At 31.4% G+C, this 19401-nt stretch overlaps 1 long non-coding RNA gene and 1 pseudogene across 2 annotated transcripts; one reads left to right on the forward strand and one right to left on the reverse strand.

Moving 5' to 3' along the window:
- The first annotated feature begins 327 nt into the window (after window positions 1-327).
- Window positions 328-5567, forward strand: LOC106363724 (annotated as a pseudogene).
- Window positions 5568-7740: 2173 nt separating this feature from the next.
- Window positions 7741-16521, reverse strand: LOC111215342. 2 transcript variants are annotated; one of them, XR_007318291.1, is made up of 8 exons: window positions 13379-16521; window positions 13238-13287; window positions 11634-13153; window positions 11440-11534; window positions 8828-11366; window positions 8677-8734; window positions 8381-8574; window positions 7741-8289 (listed from the first exon to the last, which is right to left on the reverse strand). It is a non-coding gene; the product is annotated as an uncharacterized LOC111215342 (long non-coding RNA). The 2 variants fall into 2 exon arrangements; XR_007318290.1 differs by having other exon boundaries at window positions 7741-8574.
- Between the last annotated feature and the right edge of the window lie 2880 nt (window positions 16522-19401).

Here is a 19401-nt window from a genome sequence, read left to right on the forward strand (position 1 = left end):
TTTCAACATAAGATTTTACCAAATAATAATAAAATGTATCAAACTTGACTTACCTTTTCAATACGGGCACGTTTCCCTTCAAGACGCTTCTTCTCATCATCAATAAATCTGTGAACTCTGTACCAATCCTCTCTTCGCTTGAGAACATCTGAAACATCCATTCATTGGAAACAGGAAAGAGAAATAGTTACATTCTAGAGAATTAATGTTGGAGACATAATTCAAAGAACCATACTTATGTTAGCTTTGACGAACCATCCACCAATGAACGCTAAACCAAGAACTAATTTGTCCTGCTCCTCCCAAGCATGCTTGACCCTCGTGGACATGGGGGAAGAGGCGATGGATGAGATCCCTTTCCGACAATACTGCATATCTCGACGACACAGACAAGACTACAATCACGAATACAGAGAAATCGAGAGGGGGATCCGGTATACAAGAATAATTCTTAGCTTAACCTTGACCAAAATCGTTTGCGCCTGCTTCATCATCATCTTTTGTTCCGCTGAGTGGCTTCCTTTGGGTGTAAAATTAGGGCTTCTGCTTTCCTTTGTTAGTTTATTTACTTGTGGCCCAAATCAAAGCACTACTCGTAGGGGTGTTCAATCCGGATATCGGTTCGGTTTCGGTTCGGTTTTTTTTGGTTTTCGGTATTTCGGTTAGTAAAATATAACTACCATTCTAAATCCACATTTACTTCGGTTCGGTTCGGTTTATAAACCGCCGGTTTTCGGTTTATTCGGTTTTATACCAAAACATAATTATTTAGTTTGAGATCATATTATATAAATTTTAGAGTCATATTGTCATTGCAGTCATTTGTTAAAAATATATTATATTTTAAAATAAAAGAACAAAAAAATAAAAACGCTTATACCTACAAATGAAATAATCAAATCTAGAATTAAAATCAAAGCTCGAAATTTTGAAAAAAAAAAAGAGAAGTATGAAAGAAAATGTTTCTACTCTTCCATATTCAGTGTTCATCAAATTCATACTTCATCGAGTGAAACTCTGTTCGTTTATAAATAAGAAAAAAATTGTGAAGAATTTTTTCTAGTTATTATCCATCAAATTTATAACCTTCACTTCAATTTAATCAATGATAAAAGAAAACAAAATGATTAAAAGAAGAAGACTAAGAAAATAAAAAGTCTCAGTTATGATGAATTGTTATTTAATTATATTTTAAGTGTTTTTCAAATTATGATTCTTTATTTCTATAAAAATATGGTAATAATTATTAACAAAAGAATAACTTATATAACAAATATATTTTTCATGTGACGTTATAAAATATGTATATATTTACATGTTTTTACTTTTGATCGGTTTTATTCGGTTTATTCGGTTTAATCGATTATAAACCAAACCATATCCAAATCCTACGGTTTTTATAAAATCATATCCATTCGGTTTATATGGTATATACCAAAACCATACCATATTGTCTATTTCGGTTCGGTTCGGTTCGGTATAGTTCGGTTTTACCATATTGCACGGGCCTCGTGTTTCCTTAAATGATTTGAATCAATTTTTGTAATAAATATATCTTTTATGTATTTTATAATTCTACAAATTGATCATGTTTTTTTTTAGAATTTCTTCTTTTTTAAAAGAAAAAATCTCTGTTTTCTTATCATATTATTTTCAAAAAAAATTATATTGCAAATTTGTTTTCATAAGGTAGTGAAAAATTGAATCTTGAGGGTGGTAAGTTCATTTTCCACAGAACAGTTCTCCTCTAGCCCCATCCTGAAAATGCTATATCGCTCTTTAGATTCTCATATACCGCAGGTCATCCGTGAGACCAACTCATGATTGGCCGATAAGGCAGAAGCTCTTCACTTTGGATGTTCTGTACTTTCCCGACAAACCGAATCCTGATAACTGTCCTCAAGGTGTGTATGGCTCTCTTGTCGATGCTGTAGAACATGTTTCAGACATGTCTAATAACGTCTTCTAGGTTATATTTGGCTTAACGTAAAACAGTTAGTTTCATGCATATCCATACGTAGAAGCAGAGCCGGGCTTGTGGGTATGCTTTCGAAACATTTGAATGGGTCTAGGGCCGTCAATCTGGTTGGATGCCCATGTATTTCATGGTCCAGTTGGGCTGAACACCAAATTTGCCCATGGACAAGTTGGGCCAATCCAATTGCATAATGGATTAACCCATTAAAAAATAGGTTTTTTAATATTGGAAGAAAATTGAAAAATCAATTATACGATTCATCTGCGATTTTGTGACTTGATTTCTCCGGCCTGAACCAGATTTCTCCATTATATAAAGAGCAATTCTCATAAATAGACTATTTTCAAGTTTTGATCACAAAAATAGACCACAAGGAGGAAAATGACCAAAATATTTCATTTAATAAGTAAAAGGACCATAATACTCTAGATATATAAAAAACTAAAAAAAAAAAAAAAATTTAAAAATATTAAAAAATGAAAAAAAAAATTATATAGTTTTAGATTATATGTTTTTAAATTCGAACTTTTTTATAAAAACATTTTTTTTAAAAAAAAATTAATTTTTTTTTTCAAATTTTCTTTTTGTAATTCGAAAATACTTTTTGAAACTATTTTAAAAAATTTTTATTTTCAAGTTTTTAATATTTATTTTTATTTTATAAAATTTTAAATCTCAATCCCAAATCACCACCCCTTAACTCTAAACTCTAAGGTTTGGATTAGTTAACCCTATGGGTATAAGTGTATATTTACTTCTTTAATGAAACATTTTATAAAACAGAGTTATAATTTTGTTTTACATAAAACAGAGAGTTATAATTTTTTTAATATAAAACAGAGAGTTATAATTTTTTTTACATAAAACACAGGTATAAAAAATTGAAGTCTATTGAATTTATTTTACATCATATTTGTATTTATAATTTTTCAACGACATTAAAATTAGACTTAGATTGAGTTTAAACAGATTTACTTATAATTGGGCGGGTTTGGGCTGTCCAGTTGGGTGAAGTTGAGTTTGAGTATTATTGGGTATGGGCTAAATATGGGTGTGGGTGTTTTGGGTCTAGAAAAATATATGCTCAACTGGATAAACCCATTTGGGTGTTGGGCCGCCAGTTAACAGCCCTAATGGCCCCCATTTGGTGGGGCCCCTTTAAAAAAAAAATTATTTGTATATATAGGTGTATTTATTGTATTAAATAGTGTTAAATATATAAAGTAAGAAATAGTTTATATAATAATAAAATTGTTAATGTATTCTATGTACAAGTTTAATAATATAATTAAAATAAATATATATTTTTATGTTAGTAAACTTCAAACTTTATATTTTAAAGAAATTTACATTAGTTTTTACTAAAAATATCTTTAATTTTAAATTAAAAAGAAATTTGAATAGGGCCCCCACACCTCTAGGACCGGCTTTGCGTAGAAGGTGTTGTTGGTCTTAGTGAACCAATAATATCTACATTCGGTGGTTTCATGCCACAGATGTTTCTGATGAGTGCTCGGAGATAAGTTTTTGTGCTGCTACTGAATCTACTAGAGGAACCTCAGAGAAGCTTCTTCCAGCACCAAAGACGTTTCTAATAACGTCTCTCAAGTCATATTTGGCTCAAAGTACCTTCACTCTGTTCAAGAAATACTATCTCATTTCGCCACATACTCCCTCAACGGCAATGCTACTTCTCATCTCGAGGAACCGAGTCAGAGGGTACAAACTCAGCCTTTACTTCATGTTATGAGAATCTAAACGAGTTTCTTGATGGCGGTTCGCAAAGACAAGCATGAGAAGCAAAGAAAACCCACCTCCTGGATCTTCTTCAAATGGTATGCATATTCAGACATTGTTACATAAGCTAAGAAAGGATTTACTGAAAGTTTTTTCGAGTTGATGAATGTCTTCTGGTGGATGATCGATATAGTCATTGCGTTGACGAGATACATACGGTTGTATCAGCGTTCCATGCAGCAACCGAGTTAGATCCTCAGCTACACACCAGGTTTGCACTCCAAACTATCTCCTACTTATACAAGAACCTGAGAGAGAGAATCAGCAAGAAGATACTCATGATGGGATCGGGTTTTAGAGAGAGGCAAAGAGAAGTCTCAAGAAGACTCAATCTTCCACCAGCATTGCCTTCTTCAGCAGCTAAAACGTAAGAACCATCAGGTTTGGAGACCGCAACGAGGTTTGCCTGAGAAATCAGTCTTGGTTCTACGTACATGGATGTTCCAAAACTTTCTTCACCCGTAAGAATTAACTCTTTCTTAAGTCTATACTTTGTGATGACATTTGTTAGCTAAGCAAATGATATTGTTGTATTCTCTTTGGGTATAGTTACCCGAAAGATTCAGAGAAACATCTTCTTGCTATACGAAGTGGATTGACAAGAAGTCAGGTATATTTTGACTTTAGACGCACGTATGTTTTGTTACTCAAATCCAAATAGCAAGTGAAATAAGTGTCTCTTTTTTGTTTTGTTTGTGTGTGATGAAAGGTATCAAACTGGTTTATAAATGCGCGGGGAAGCCGATGATAGAAGACATGTACGCAGAAATGAACAAGAGGAAGCTGAATAACACTCACCTTCAAGGTGGCAATGGAGGAAGTATTATTAGAGTGCCAAAGTCTGTAATGATGAGCCAAGAAAGCGACAAAATAAGAGAATGATTGTGTTACAACTTTGTTTACGCAATCGTTACAACTTTTACTACGTATTATGATTGTTTTGACTTTTTGTTATAATTGTATATACTGCTTGTTTTATCTCGTATATTGCTGTTTTGTATTTGCATCACGTGTTACTGACTGTTACCAACATATCACGACTTAAATTTAACAAGTTCTTGATGTTAAAATACTTGTGAATACGACCAAATAGAGCTGTTTACAAAAAAAAAAAAAAAGAGACAAATTATGAAGGAAAAATGAAAAAAACAGAAAATCACGTAAAACGACATTTGTCTGGATGTCTTCGGCAAACAGAAAATCACGTAACATCTCGGACGAACAAAACTAGAACCATTCGGAGAGAACCATTGACGGCGAATGGAGGAAGACAGAGCGGTCGAGATCGTAGGTGGAGTGTCTCGGTACGCGCTTAATAAAAAGCGAGGATATACAATTGTGCGTATATGTCGATGCGGAATCGACTACGGGAACCAGCGATGTTATAATGGGTTTTGTTAGCGGGTTTTTAATGGATTAAAAAAAAAAAAAGTTCATTTAGATCCATTTAGTTAAATGAATTTTAAATGTGTTGTTTTGTTAAGACTCATTTATTAAATGGATTCTACTTAAAATTAGTAGAGATTCTTTTAACTCATTTAACTAAATAGAATTAATTAATTATTTTTTTAGGAAAATCTGATTGTATAGTTTTGGCGAAAAATTCGATTTTACGGTTTTAGCGAGAAAACTCAATTTTTACGGTTTTGGCAGGAAAATCTGATTTTGTGATTTGGCAAGAAAACTCGATTTTACGGTTTTGGTGGGAAAACTCGATTTTGCGTTTTCGCAACTCGATTTTCGGTTTTGGCAAGAAAACTCGATTTTACGGTTTTGGGGGGGGGGGGTTTACGGTTTTGGCGAGAAAACTCGATTTTACGGTTTTGGCGGAAAAATCTAGTTTTGCATTTTGGCGAGAAAACTCGGTTTACGATTTTGGCGGGAAAACTCGATTTTACAGTTTTGGGAGGAAAACTCAATTTTTACGGATTTGGCGAGAAAGCTCGTTTTTGCATTTTGGAGGGAAAACTTGATTTTACGGTTTTGGCGGAAAAACTCGATTTTACGGTTTTAGCGGAAAAACTCGATTTTTACGGGTTTTGGCGGGAAAATCTGATTTTGCGATTTGGCGAGAAAACTCGATTTTGCGTTTTGGAGGGAAAACTTGATTTTACGGTTTTGGCTGGAAAACTCGATTTTAAGGTTTTAGTGGAAAAACTTGATTTTACGGTTTTAGCGGGAAAATCTGATTTCACGGTTTTGGTGGGAAAACTTGATTTTGCGGTATTAGCGGAAAAAATCAATTTTGCGGTTTTAGAAGAAAACTCGATTTTACGGTTTTACCAAAACAATTTAATTTGCGTTTATATAATAAAAATCCGTTAATTTTTTTTATTTGTTTCATTTAATTTTGAGAAAAATACAAAAATAGCACTAAATCAAGTTTTTGTTATCAAACTAGCACTCAAGGTCAAAAGTCACAAAAATAGCACTTAATGTTTTATCAAAAGTCACAAACTTAGGGTTTAGAGTTAAATGGTGGGGTTTAGGATTTAGGGTTTAGGGTTTAGGGTTTAGAGTTTAGGGTTTAGGGTTTAAATTTTAGGGTTTAGGGTTTAGAGTTTAGGGTTTAGAGTTTAGGGTTTAGGGTTTAGGATTTAGGGTTTAGGGTTTAGAGTTTAGGGTTTAGGATTTAGAGTTTAGGGTTTAGGGTTTAGAGTTGAGAAATGAGGTTTTGGGGATAAGATTTCAAATTTTGAAAAATAAAAAAATTAAAATTTTCAAAAGATAAAATGCTATTTTGGTCATTTTAGTTTTTGAGTGCTATTTTTGTGATATAAACTTAGAAATGTGCTATTTTGGAGATTTGCCCTTTAATTTTTGTTAAAACAATTGAAAATGGGTTAAATGGGTTAAACAATTACAAATGGGTTAAACAATTAAAAATGGGTTAAATAAAGTTAAAACAATTAAAAATTAAATCAACAATAGATTAAATGAGACTAAGAGGTTGATTTTTTGCAGTTTTTAAAATGGTTTTTGGTTTCTGATTTTCTAAAATCTACTTTTTTACCAATCAATATTTTTGAAAAATAGATTCCCTAAAATTTAGGGAAACCAGATTTTAAAATAACTACCTACTTCTTAGCAAAAACTAAAAACCAGATTTTTTGGTTTCCTTAAACAATGTACGTGACCTTTTGTTTTTTGTTTTTTTTAAAATATTATTTCTATATTTGAGCATTAATATAATATAAATAAATATAAATAGATTAGTGATAATATAGTAACTATTCCAAATTACCAAGAATCAACAAAAAATGTTGTCTATCATTTAAATTTAAATTCTAAAACTACAAAATAATCTATATCAGTAAAAAAATAATAATTCTTTTGTAGGATATAAAGGGCCTTTTTAATAATAATTTTAATTTTTATTAAAATAACTTAGAATCAAAATTAAGAAGAATAATATTTATAACATAGCTTAATTTTACCAAAGCTATTACAGTTGAATAATATTTTATCTAATAATGAACCGATAGCCACATTTTTTAATTTAATTTATTAAATTATAAAAAAATTTAATAAAAAATTAAAAATAATTAATAAAAAAAAGAAATTTAATTTCTAAAATTTAGCAAATACAAAAAAAATATGTATAAATTTAGTTGTATTAATGTACCTTTTAATAATTTTAGCTAGATTATGTATAAATATAGTAAAATTATAAAACAAAGTATATATAACTTATGTTTAAACACATAATTAAAATTCTAAGTTTATGTTTAAACATAAAATTATATTTGTTTTTGCTGTTTTTTGTAAAAAAAATAAGCTTATGTGTGTTTTGGTAATGATATTATATTTTTTATTTCCATAATAAATATTTTACTATTGATAATATTTTCATTTCATTATTTTGTAAACAAAAGCCAAAAACTAAAAACTAAAATCTAAAATCACAAATCATGTTTTTCAAAAAACTAATATCTACTGCAAAATCAAAAACCAAAAACCAAAAACCAAAATCTAAAATCCAAAAACTAAAAATTAAAAACCAAAAACCAAAATCCAAAAACTAGAAACCAAACAAACAATCATCACCTAAATGGGTTTGTACAAAATTTGTGGATCTAAATGGGTACACCTAATAGATCTATTTTTAAATGGATCTAAACGGATATGGATTTTAAATGGGGTGGGTCTTAAACGGGGTGGGTTTAAATGAGTTGGATTTTACCATTTTAACATCCCTAAGGGGAACTGACGGGAGACGATTTATACAAGTACCTAGTTGGATTGCCAATCTCTCACCATCTCTCAGCTTTGTACTTAGGAAAGGATTTAAAGGGTTGGATCTTTATCTAAGCCCACATATAACACAATCATGAAGTAAGTCATTACATTGATTGGCAGATAATGTTCAAAAACGACAGCAAACAAAGACAGAACAGAAACAAGCAGACAGACCCAACCAAATACCATCACTTCATTAATTCCTCTCTCAAGGTAATCAACTTGGCCACCCTGGCCTCTATTTCATCCGCATTTGGCATTTCTTCGATGTAAACCTGACAAAAAAACGAGAAGAGGAATTATATAGGGAAGATTAGAAAGAAAGAAAGAAGAAAAGACTTTTAACAGTTTAACCACGCTATTTACCTGTTCAAGTTGCCGAAGTCCCTTTGAAGAAAAACCCAAACAACAGAGTTTTATGAAGAAGATTGTTTCTATTGAAACCAAAATAAATAATAATAATAATAATTAAAAAAAAAAGCTTACAAACCACATACCGAGCAGGAATCCAGCACCACCAAAGACCGTTTTAAAGCAGTATCCATAAAATTTCGAGACAGCTAACAAATAAACAAACAAAAAAAGCTGATTCCAACAAAAATTAGGAACAAAAAAAAAAACTGATTGAAGGAGAAATTTTGATATGCCAATAAATGAGATACCTTTCTGATCACTCACGGATGAAAAATCACGATACTGTAGCCTCCCCTTGCCACAAGACTGCATATTTATTCGTTTAATTCAACCTCAGTGAACAGAGACAAAGGCAAAATAAAATCAAACACAGCAAGAGAGACAAGATCTATCGATTACCTTAGCCAATGTGTTTCCCAGGAAACGCAACATCTTCTTTTGTCCTCGTCGAATTGGAGAGTCTAGGGTTTTCGAGATTGAGGATCTTGGTTCCAAATTTATGATTAACTAGTATTACTCCCGTGCCTTGCACGAGTCAAATCTATTAGGTTTTTATAATATTTCCTTCTTTTCCAAAACATTGCCAAAATCATCATCCTAGTGTGTAAGTTTCCTATATGAATACAGAAAAAATAAATGTATTAGTAAACTAGTATTCGACGAATATTCAATGTTATTAACTATACAATAATAAGTTCAAAATTTCATTATATATAGTATTCGAAGAATCCTTACGTAGGTATCAAACTACAGTATTTGATGTAGTATTCGACAAAATTTCAAACTACAGTATTCAAAATTACGTAGTGATCAAACTACGTTACGTAGTGACGAATCCTTACGTAGTGATCAAAGTACAGTATTCATAATTTCATTATGGGTGTGATTGGTAGTGGCTGTGAGTGCTCTCTACAGCCTCATTTCTTTCTAGAGCACTAAATCTACACCAATCTTGATTTCTATTTTTTTTTAAGTTCACAGCCTTTTTATAAAATCCACAGCACTTCTTTGAAATTATGTCTTTACAATTTCTCTGCAGAGACAAAAACCTACAGCCCATATTTAAAGACTTTTAAAAATTAAAAATCTAAAGCCAAAGCAATAAAAACCACAGCAATATTTCTAAAGTCAAAAAATGAAATCACAGCAGTTACCAATCAACCCCTATATACAGGGGGTGATTGGTAAGTGCCGTGAGTGCTCTAGACAGCTTCAAATCTCTCTACAGCCCCAAAATCAAAACAATCATGCTCTGGTTATCTTTTTAAAACTCACAGCCAAATCCATATTTTGCTTTAGTTTACGGCTCTGAAAAGCAAATTCTCTACGGCTCAGTTTTGTGAGCTTTCCAAAAGAAAAAATGAATATTTTATTTAACTTTTATTCAAAAAATAAGATAAACACTAACGAAACCTGAGATAAACACTAAAACTAAAAGCCCTAGTTGTAAACATATATATACTACCTACGTAAGAGAGCCAAAAAAATCCAGAGAGAACAAGAAGAATAAGAAGAGGCAACAAGAAGGTACGTAACCCATCTCTTCGTCTTCTTTTATGTTATCGTATCTGGTCTTCTTTTATGTTATTGATGTACGATGAAATTTGATTATGAACACTAGTTCCATGGAAAAGAAAACCAATAATATGTTACGCTTAATATTACACAAGTTCATCTGGTTTTCTTTTATGTTCGTGTCATATTAATTTGATTATGAACTAGTTTTTAAATTGTATATTAGATTGTTTGTTGTAGTCATTAGAGCATGAACTATTATTTCTTCTAGTTTTTAACTATCTTTTCCTCTCGTATTTTTCAATTCTTTTTAAGTATGGTTATATTTGATCTAATTTAATATACATTTTAATAATATTTGTAAGATATGGCAAATAACAATGGTGAAAACAATGTTGGTGCAACCAACGCACCACCATTGCAATGGATTTATGGAATACTCGTGGATAGACTAGCTATTGATTTATTATTATATTAAAAGTTTTTTTTTTACTTTTTTTTAAATGGTTTTTTTTTTAGAATTCTTTATTTTTATTTATTCAGTAAAATTATTATTATTATAAGTTTTATTTTGTTTCTATTAGTATGTTGTTTAATATATATATATAATACTAATCTACAGCTAATGTATACCAATCGTGCTTTAAAAAGAAAATCTAGAGCTAAGATTTTACGGCCAAAGTTTTACAGCCGAAAAACACATATGCTAATATTTGACGAATCCTTACGTAGTGATCAAACTACAGTATTTGATGTTTGTTTTTTTAAAGTGAAAGTATTTGATGTTATTAACTATACAATAATAAGTTCAAAATTTCATTATATATAGTATTACAATAACAATTATATAAAGAGTATTTACGTATGGTTGAGCATAGTTGGAGGTCCTTGTCATCTTCTTTCACATTGTTCTTTCCATCTATAGCGAATACGTAATAGAATCTTTAAAATATGGACACCGAGAAAAATTTGATATCTAGATTTATATTGATAAAAAAATTTATATTATTGTTGTAGGAAACTGTAAGATTGATAACAATGAAACACTTGCTTCTTCTTTTCGATGATGTGATGTAGCTCCTTATTTTGTAGTTCAACCACAAATGAAGCTCCTTATTTTGTAGTTCAACCACAAATGAAAAGTAAAGAAATTCTTTTTTCAAAGCACCATGGTAAAAAAAATTGTTTTGTCAGAGATACAACGACGTATAAAAAAAAAGTAGCGTAGGTTTGCAAGTGGCAACATATATAGGGGATGAAAATAAAACAGTTTCAAAACACCAAACGAACACAAGACAAGAAGCAAGCCACCATTAGAGTAGTACGAGAGAGAGTGCAGATAAAACACCAAACAACCCAAAACAAAAGACAATAAATTGCAGCCTAGACATCAAACATCCAGTTCCTTCAATTTCTTCATTTCCTGAAATAAAACTAATGGTTTAACATATGATTACCAAAAAATAATAATATGAAATGTATCAAACTTTACTTACCTTTCGAATAAGGGCACGTGTCTCTTCAATACGCTTTTTCTCAGCATCGAGGAATCTGTGTATTCTATACCAATCCTCTCTTCTCTTGTAAACATCTGAAACATCCATTCATTGAAAATAGGAAAAAGAAAAATAGTTACATTCTGGAGAATTAAAGTTGGAAACATCCACACATGAATTTAAAAATACCATACTTATGAGAGCTTTGCTAAACCATCCACCAATAAACGCTAAACCAAGAACTAATTTGTCCTGCTCCTCCCAAGCATGCTTGACCCTCGAGGACAGGGGGGAAGAGGCGATGGATGAAATCCCTTTCCGACAATACTGCATATCTCGGCGACACAGACAATACTACAATCACGAATAGAGAAATCGAGAGGGGGATCCGGAATGAAATAATAATTCTTAGCTTAACCTTGGCCAAAATCGTTTGCGCGTGCTTCATCATCATTTTTTGTTCCGTTGAGTCCTTCCTTTGGGTGTAAAACTAGGGTTTCTGCTTTCCTTTGTAATGTTTATTTACTTGTGGCCCAAATCAAAGCAGTATCTCTTAAATTCATTGAATCGATTTTTGTAATAAATATATCCTCTATGTATTTTAACTCTACAAATTGATCATGTTTGTACTTTTAAGTTTTTATAAAATTTCTTGGAAACAAACTCTGTTTTCTTAGCAATTTTTTTTCATATAATGAAAATTTAGTAAAGCCATTCATAAATACTACTTTGTTCTAAGCGAATTTTCTTATTTTAATTTTAATATTAACGATTTTAATTACTTTTTTTTTAAATGCGCCTTTTCAATTTTTTATTGTTATGAAATCATTACTTAATAATGCTCAAGTGTATTTTTGCTAATTTTACCTTTAAATCTGATTGTATCCAACTAAGATTCTGAATCCAAAACCGGCTCATTATACACAAATGACCCAAACCAAAGTATTGTGGAAGCATACATGCTATGAGAGTGACGGTTTATATAGCATAAATAATTCTGTTATTGTTAATGCTCAAGATGATCTCGATATCCCCAAGTCTCTTGCAAAGAAGGTGCCGCGGTTGAGGCACCAAGTGCTGAAGATCATCACAGTGGGAACAATATCCAGACCATGAGTCAGCGGAGAACATTGTTGTTGAATCTTTACAATAGGCTTCTTACTAACCAACCTTGCGAGTTGATTCAGATGAAGTTGTCATTTGTGTTTAAAGTTATTACAGTGATGAATGTAAGAGAGAGATCGATGATTGTGTGCTGTTGTCTCCTACCATGAGCGTTTTTATAGTGACTTATCAATTATCATCTTCGTAGTTTTATAGTTGTGTTATATATCATGCTTTATATGCAGATGGCTCATTTGTATTGTTTTTTCATTTTTACATCATATTCTTTATGGCAAGATCCCAAAACCCCAATTGACTTTTATAATATGCGTACATGCTCTATGCTAATCTTGATTGCTAAGGTACAATACCGCTGATGTTAAAAAAATAATGTAATTTCCTCTCTCTCTCTTAGCTTAAGATATAAAATTTAAAGCCACAACCATGAAGTAGTAGTTATTACATAATGTGTTCATCAAAAACAAAAACGAAACAGAAACAAACAGACGCAACCAATTACCATCACTTTGTTTCCTCTTTAAGAGAGGCAGTCCACTTCCCTCTCCTGGCCTCCATTTTTTCCAGACGTTGGAGACCTTCAAACGAAAAGCTGAAAAGAAAAAGAGAAGAAGAATTATGTAGGAAAGAAACAAGAAGAAAAAAGACTTTAATCCAATCCCTTGAGGTTATTTACCTTTTCATTTTCCCGAAGCCCCTTTGAGACGGGGCTTGTTGTCACACCACCTGAAGAAGAAACCAAGCAAACAGGTTTCATGAAGAAGACGGTTTCTAGTGAAACCAAAATAAATAATAAAAAAGCTTACAAACAACGTACCGAGCAGGAATCCAGCACCACCAAAGGCCGCTATATAGCAGTATCCATAAATTTTCGAGAAAGCTAAAGCATGCTTGACCCTCGAGAACATGGGGGGGGAGAGGCAATGGATGAAATCCCCAAATCTGGACGACACAGACAATATACTAAAATAACGAATAGAGAAATCGGAGGGAGGATCCGGAATAAAAGATTAAACCTTGCTTACCTTGGCGAAAATCCCTTGCGAAAACTTCATCACCATCTTTGTTCTGCAGAATACGTGGGTGTAAAGTTATAGGGCTTCTGCTTTCCTTTGTTAAATATATTTACTTTTACAAACAACCCCTCGACCGTATTTTCAGTTCAAATCCGGCACATTTAACACATGTGACCCAAATCAAAGCACTACTCGCGTTTCTCTTAAGAATTTTTTTACACCCTCGGACATTTTTCCACTTTGCAATTACACCTTAGGACACAAACCGCTGGCGACACACTTCTAGAGAGAGAAAAGACACTATAAACCCTAAACTAAATGAAACGGAACGGAACTGAGTCTGTTCTCAATTGCAATTCAACTAAATCCTTATCCCTCTAATATTTCAGATTTTCCCCATTTTCTTCTCGACAGCAGGCGAAACCTCCACAAACTTACTTTCTTCTCAATCACCTTGAGACACATCCTCAAATCTCCAATCTACGACAATATCGGTGCCGATTTCAAATTTCCGGCAGCATGTCCAAGCGGACATCCCGTCGATCAGATCGACAAGATTCCTTTTTGAATTTCTAAGATCTCGTTAATTGAAGTTTTGAGTTTTGTCTTCATTGTGTTCTTCCTTAAGATCCGTAACATATAACCTTTTAGCCGTCTCAACATTTACTGAAATCATCGCCTTCGTTCGCCATGTTCTTCGTTATATTTAGCTATCCTTAGTTGAAAAGGTAGAATTACTGGTTTCAATGGTTTGTGGAATGGATCTGGAGAATACTCAAGTTTGTGTGTTGGGTTCTGTAAAGTTGAAGTCTTTCACGATTTTATTTCTTCTATATGGCATGGAGTTTGATTTTCATCCTCTTTTCCAGCTGAATCTAATTTTCTATTGGGTATTTGGTTAGTTGATTTTGGGTTGTGTCCGAGTAGTGTGATCATTTTGTGAATCAGATTTTGACATGCGACGAAATTTTGTAAAAAGTTAAATAAAAAAAAATCTTTTCATCTCCTATTTCTCTGCAGTCAAAATATTGAAATTTTTACCCACACGTTATATCTTTGGAATAACACATTCAGACACTTGAGCTTGGAGGCACATATTATCTGTGTGGAATGTCTTACCTACCCCTCAAATACACTCTTTTCTAATTACTTTATGTATCATAAAATAATAAAAATTTCTAATTTGTAAATTCATTTCTTTTTCTCTCTCCCACTATCAATTTTCAGATCTATTTTTTCTCTTCCATCTTCTATCGGTTCTCTCTTTCCTAATCTTTCTATCTCTGCAAGTTTCCAATTTTCTTTAATTTTTGTCATCCTCTGTCACCATGACGAAATCGAAGAACTCAAAAAAAAAAACGAAGATTACTCTGAAGATCTTGTTGTTGTTCTTTAAGTGCTTTCTGTTACAGCTTATGGAATCAATTCTAGAATAAATCGTTTCTCATCTTATTGAACATGACGAAAGTCTCGCAAGCGAACTGAGGATACACCTTTAAATTTTGACTATTTTCAATTTGACCCCAACAAAACTTTGGAAGATTTTAAACTTTAAACTAGATCTCCCTCTATCTTACGTTCACACAAACATGTTCAAGGTGTATTTTTAGGATTGAATATCCAAATTTATATGTCCACACAAAACTGTACATATATATGAATTTATCCATATAATTCACTATTCTATGTTCGGGTACTACTATCTTTTCACATTTTTCATATTTGTTTTGTCCATGTCCATATTTTTTAACGACCAAACTTTTATTATTCATGTCCACACCCATTTGTTCACCAAAGTGGCTTACACAAAATACATGTACATAAAAACTACACGGTATGCATAAAGTACTTCTCCACAGATACTAAGAAATTATGTAAGATGATTAGGAATATAAGAACTTGTCCAAGAAAACACATCCATGAAACTTAGTTCATGAAACCTCATCCACGAAAATTTTAAAGAGATTTTCTATATTTTTTATCCATCCATATCCACATCTTTTTATGTTTACGTATTTTTCTTACATGTTCACAATTTTGCATCCACACTTCTTATGTCCATACATTTTTTTATATAATTGTTGAAATATATAAAATATATATATGAAAATGGATGTTAAAATATAGAGAAAAACAAATTACAATTTATTGTAATAATTATACTTTCTTCAAATGTCTTAAACTCTGAGAAAAAAACAAATAAAAACATAAGAACTTTGCAAAAAGAACAAAGAAAAAGTTGAGAAAAAAATAAATAAAATAAAAAAATGCAGCCATCCTCTAGTTTCTCTTAACCAAGCGTGAGGGATACAGCTGTAAAACCACAAGGGGTGGAAGAGGACAATGTGTCCCTCAAGTGAGAAGTCCCCTATCTTGTCAAAAAAGAGAACAATGTGTCTGATGATGTAACGCACTCCAAAATATTCAACTGCTCACTTCCTAATTTTTCTCTAAATAAAATAATTTACATTAGCTTATATATTTTGCCATATTTTCCTTCTCCTCTATAAATTATAATAAAACCAGATAATACTTGCACTTTTCAAAACTCTTATAATCATTTGTCTTCATCGACAATTACCCTTATTCGAAGGTGAGATATTTCAAATTGTGTGATCTACAAACATTTAATTCTGTCGAATAATTATTGTTTACAGTTTAAAAAAAAAATTAAGACAAGATAATATTGAAACAAAAATGCTTTAAGAAAATATAACTACCCACTATCACTTGAGTGTTCTATACTCTTTCCATTTAACACCCTAATTCAAAATTTGCACAAATCTTTCATTCTAAGATCCCGAGTTTTTTTTTCATCCAAAGCCACCTTGATTTCACGATTTATCGGCTTCTTCTATCATAAAACTCAGGATGAATTGTACTTTGTCTTCCCTAGCAAGCTCTCCATGGTTATCTTGCGTCATTTTTCTTCTTCTATGTATTTGCTTCAAGGATTGTAAGTAGTTACAGTTGATAAAGGTTTAGACACATTTCTCATCTCAATTACATCTTCTACATATACTTTCACGTAAAACATATGTGAAGAAAATAAAATATATGTACCCTTTTTGCAGGAAACAAATAGATGTCACTGGTTATACTCATGTTTCCCAACTGAAGCTCTCTTTTACAACTGAAGCTCTCTATAAAAGAATGGAAGATGAAAAGATTGAAAGTTGTTGGATATCCAACTCATCATTTCTGGGTGATCATATTTTATGTGCTTGGTTATTTTTCTATGGATACTAGCACTGTACACATGGATCTCAAACCATGTTCTAACATGTAAAATTCATTCCGAGTATACTTAATTCCGAGTATACTTAAACCGCTTGATAGTTGACTTTAAGTCTAAACTGTACATAGTCGTATGTTTTATATGTAAGTGTGGTTTGTGATATTAGGAGGATTCAAAAAAAAAAAAAATATTAGGAGGATTCAATCTAGAAGAACTGAGGAGCAACAGAGGAAAAAATAAATATAAGTCCGGATGTCTCTTTACAATTTTTAAAAACCATTCTTGGATCTTGCTATATGATTTAGTTTGTACTTGATCCTCTTGATCCTCCTGAGTCATTACTACTTTTAGTCTGTTGATATTCATGTTGTGGATGATATAGATTTTATCTCTGCTACAAGTATTTGTGTTCTTAGGGTTCCTTCACTAATCCGAAAAGATAACATACCTTGAAAAAGGTAGTGTCTCAAATGTTCTATATGGGGATTTCTATAGCCTTTTTTGTCATACTCAAAACATTTCTACCATATTTTTCAGACATTAGAACAACAAATGAGCTATGAAAGAAACATGTTGTTCTTCTAATATGGAGCTGCAAAATCACCTTTGAATGGAGTACCTAATTCTCAAGATCGGATTCCCCCAGTCAATGTACGTGTCAATTAAGATAAGCTATGGTGTGTCAATTAAGAACACATTTCTTTCACAGTGGCATTTTGATTAGAGCATTTGATCGATGATTTTTATTTTAGTCATCTATGGTGTATATAATTTATCATTTATGTTATTTAGATTTACAAATTATTTCATACCTGTATACAATTTTACAAATCGATTATTTAAAAAAAAATTAAGTTACGTTACATGATAGTTTGAGAATATGTGATACAAAAACAGCAATATTATTCTCTGGATACGTACAAAGTAACAAAACTATATATATTATTTGAACAATTGAACTAAACGATAAAAATTAGACAAATACAAAAAAATTAAAATGGTTACACATCGTGTGTGGATTTCTTAATTTTTTTTAAAAAAATAGAATTTGTAAGTAAAATCTTTTCATCTCCTATTTCTCTGCAGTCAAAATATTGAAATTTTTACCCACACATTATATCTTTGGAATAACACATTCAGACACTTGAGCTTGGAGGCACATATTATCTGTGTGGAATGTCTTACCTACCCCTCAAATACACTCTTTTCTAATTACTTTATGTATCATAAAATAATAAAAATTTCTAATTTGTAAATTCATTTCTTTTTCTCTCTCCCACTATCAATTTTCAGATCTATTTTTTCTCTTTCATCTTCTATCGGTTCTCTCTTTCCTAATCTTTCTATCTCTGCAAGTTTCCAATTTTCTTTAATTTTTGTCATCCTCTGTCACCATGACGAAATCGAAGAACTAAAAAAAAAACGAAGATTACTCTGAAGATCTTGTTGTTGTTCTTTAAGTGCTTTCTGTTACAGCTTATGGAATCAATTCTAGAATAAATCGTTTCTCATCTTATTGAACATGACGAAAGTCTCGCAAGCGAGCTGAGGATACACCTTTAAATTTTGACTATTTTCAATTTGACCCCAACAAAACTTTGGAAGATTTTAAACTTTAAACTAGATCTCCCTCTATCTTACGTTCACACAAACATGTTCAAGGTGTATTTTTAGGATTGAATATCCAAATTTATATGTCCACACAAAACTGTACATATGAATTTATCCATATAATTCACTATTCTATGTTCGGGTACTACTATCTTTTCACATTTTTCATATTTGTTTTGTCCATGTCCATATTTTTTAACGACCAAACTTTTATTATTCATGTCCACACCCATTTGTTCACCAAAGTGGCTTACACAAAATACATGTACATAAAAACTACACGGTATGCATAAAGTACTTGTCCACATATACTAATAAATTATGTAAGATGATTAGGAATATAAGAACTTGTCCAAGAAAACACATCCATGAAACTTAGTTCATGAAACCTCATCCACGAAAATTTTAAAGAGATTTTCTATATTTTTTATCCATCCATATCCACATCTTTTTATGTTTACGTATTTTTCTTACATGTTCACAATTTTGCATCCACACTTCTTATGTCCATACATTTTTTTATATAATTGTTGAAATATATAAAATATATATATGAAAATGGATGTTAAAATATAGAGAAAAACAAATTACAATTTATTGTAATAATTATACTTTCTTCAAATGTCTTAAACTCTGAGAAAAAAACAAATAAAAACATAAGAACTTTGCAAAAAAAACAAAGAAAAAGTTGAGAAAAAAATAAATAAAATAAAAAAATGCAGCCATCCTCTAGTTTCTCTTAACCAAGCGTGAGGGATACTGCTGTAAAACCACAAGGGGTGGAAGAGTACAATGTGTCCCTCAAGTGAGAAGTCTCTTATCTTGTCAAAAAAAGAACAATGTGTCTGATGATGTAACGCACTCCAAAATATTCAACTGCTCACTTCCTAATTTTTCTCTAAATAAAATAATTTACATTAGCTTATATATTTTGCCATATTTTCCTTCTCCTCTATAAATTATAATAAAACCAGA

The sequence above is a fragment of the Brassica napus genome, chromosome C1 (assembly GCF_020379485.1).
Source record: "Brassica napus cultivar Da-Ae chromosome C1, Da-Ae, whole genome shotgun sequence".
Classification (NCBI taxonomy): Eukaryota; Viridiplantae; Streptophyta; class Magnoliopsida; order Brassicales; family Brassicaceae; genus Brassica; species Brassica napus.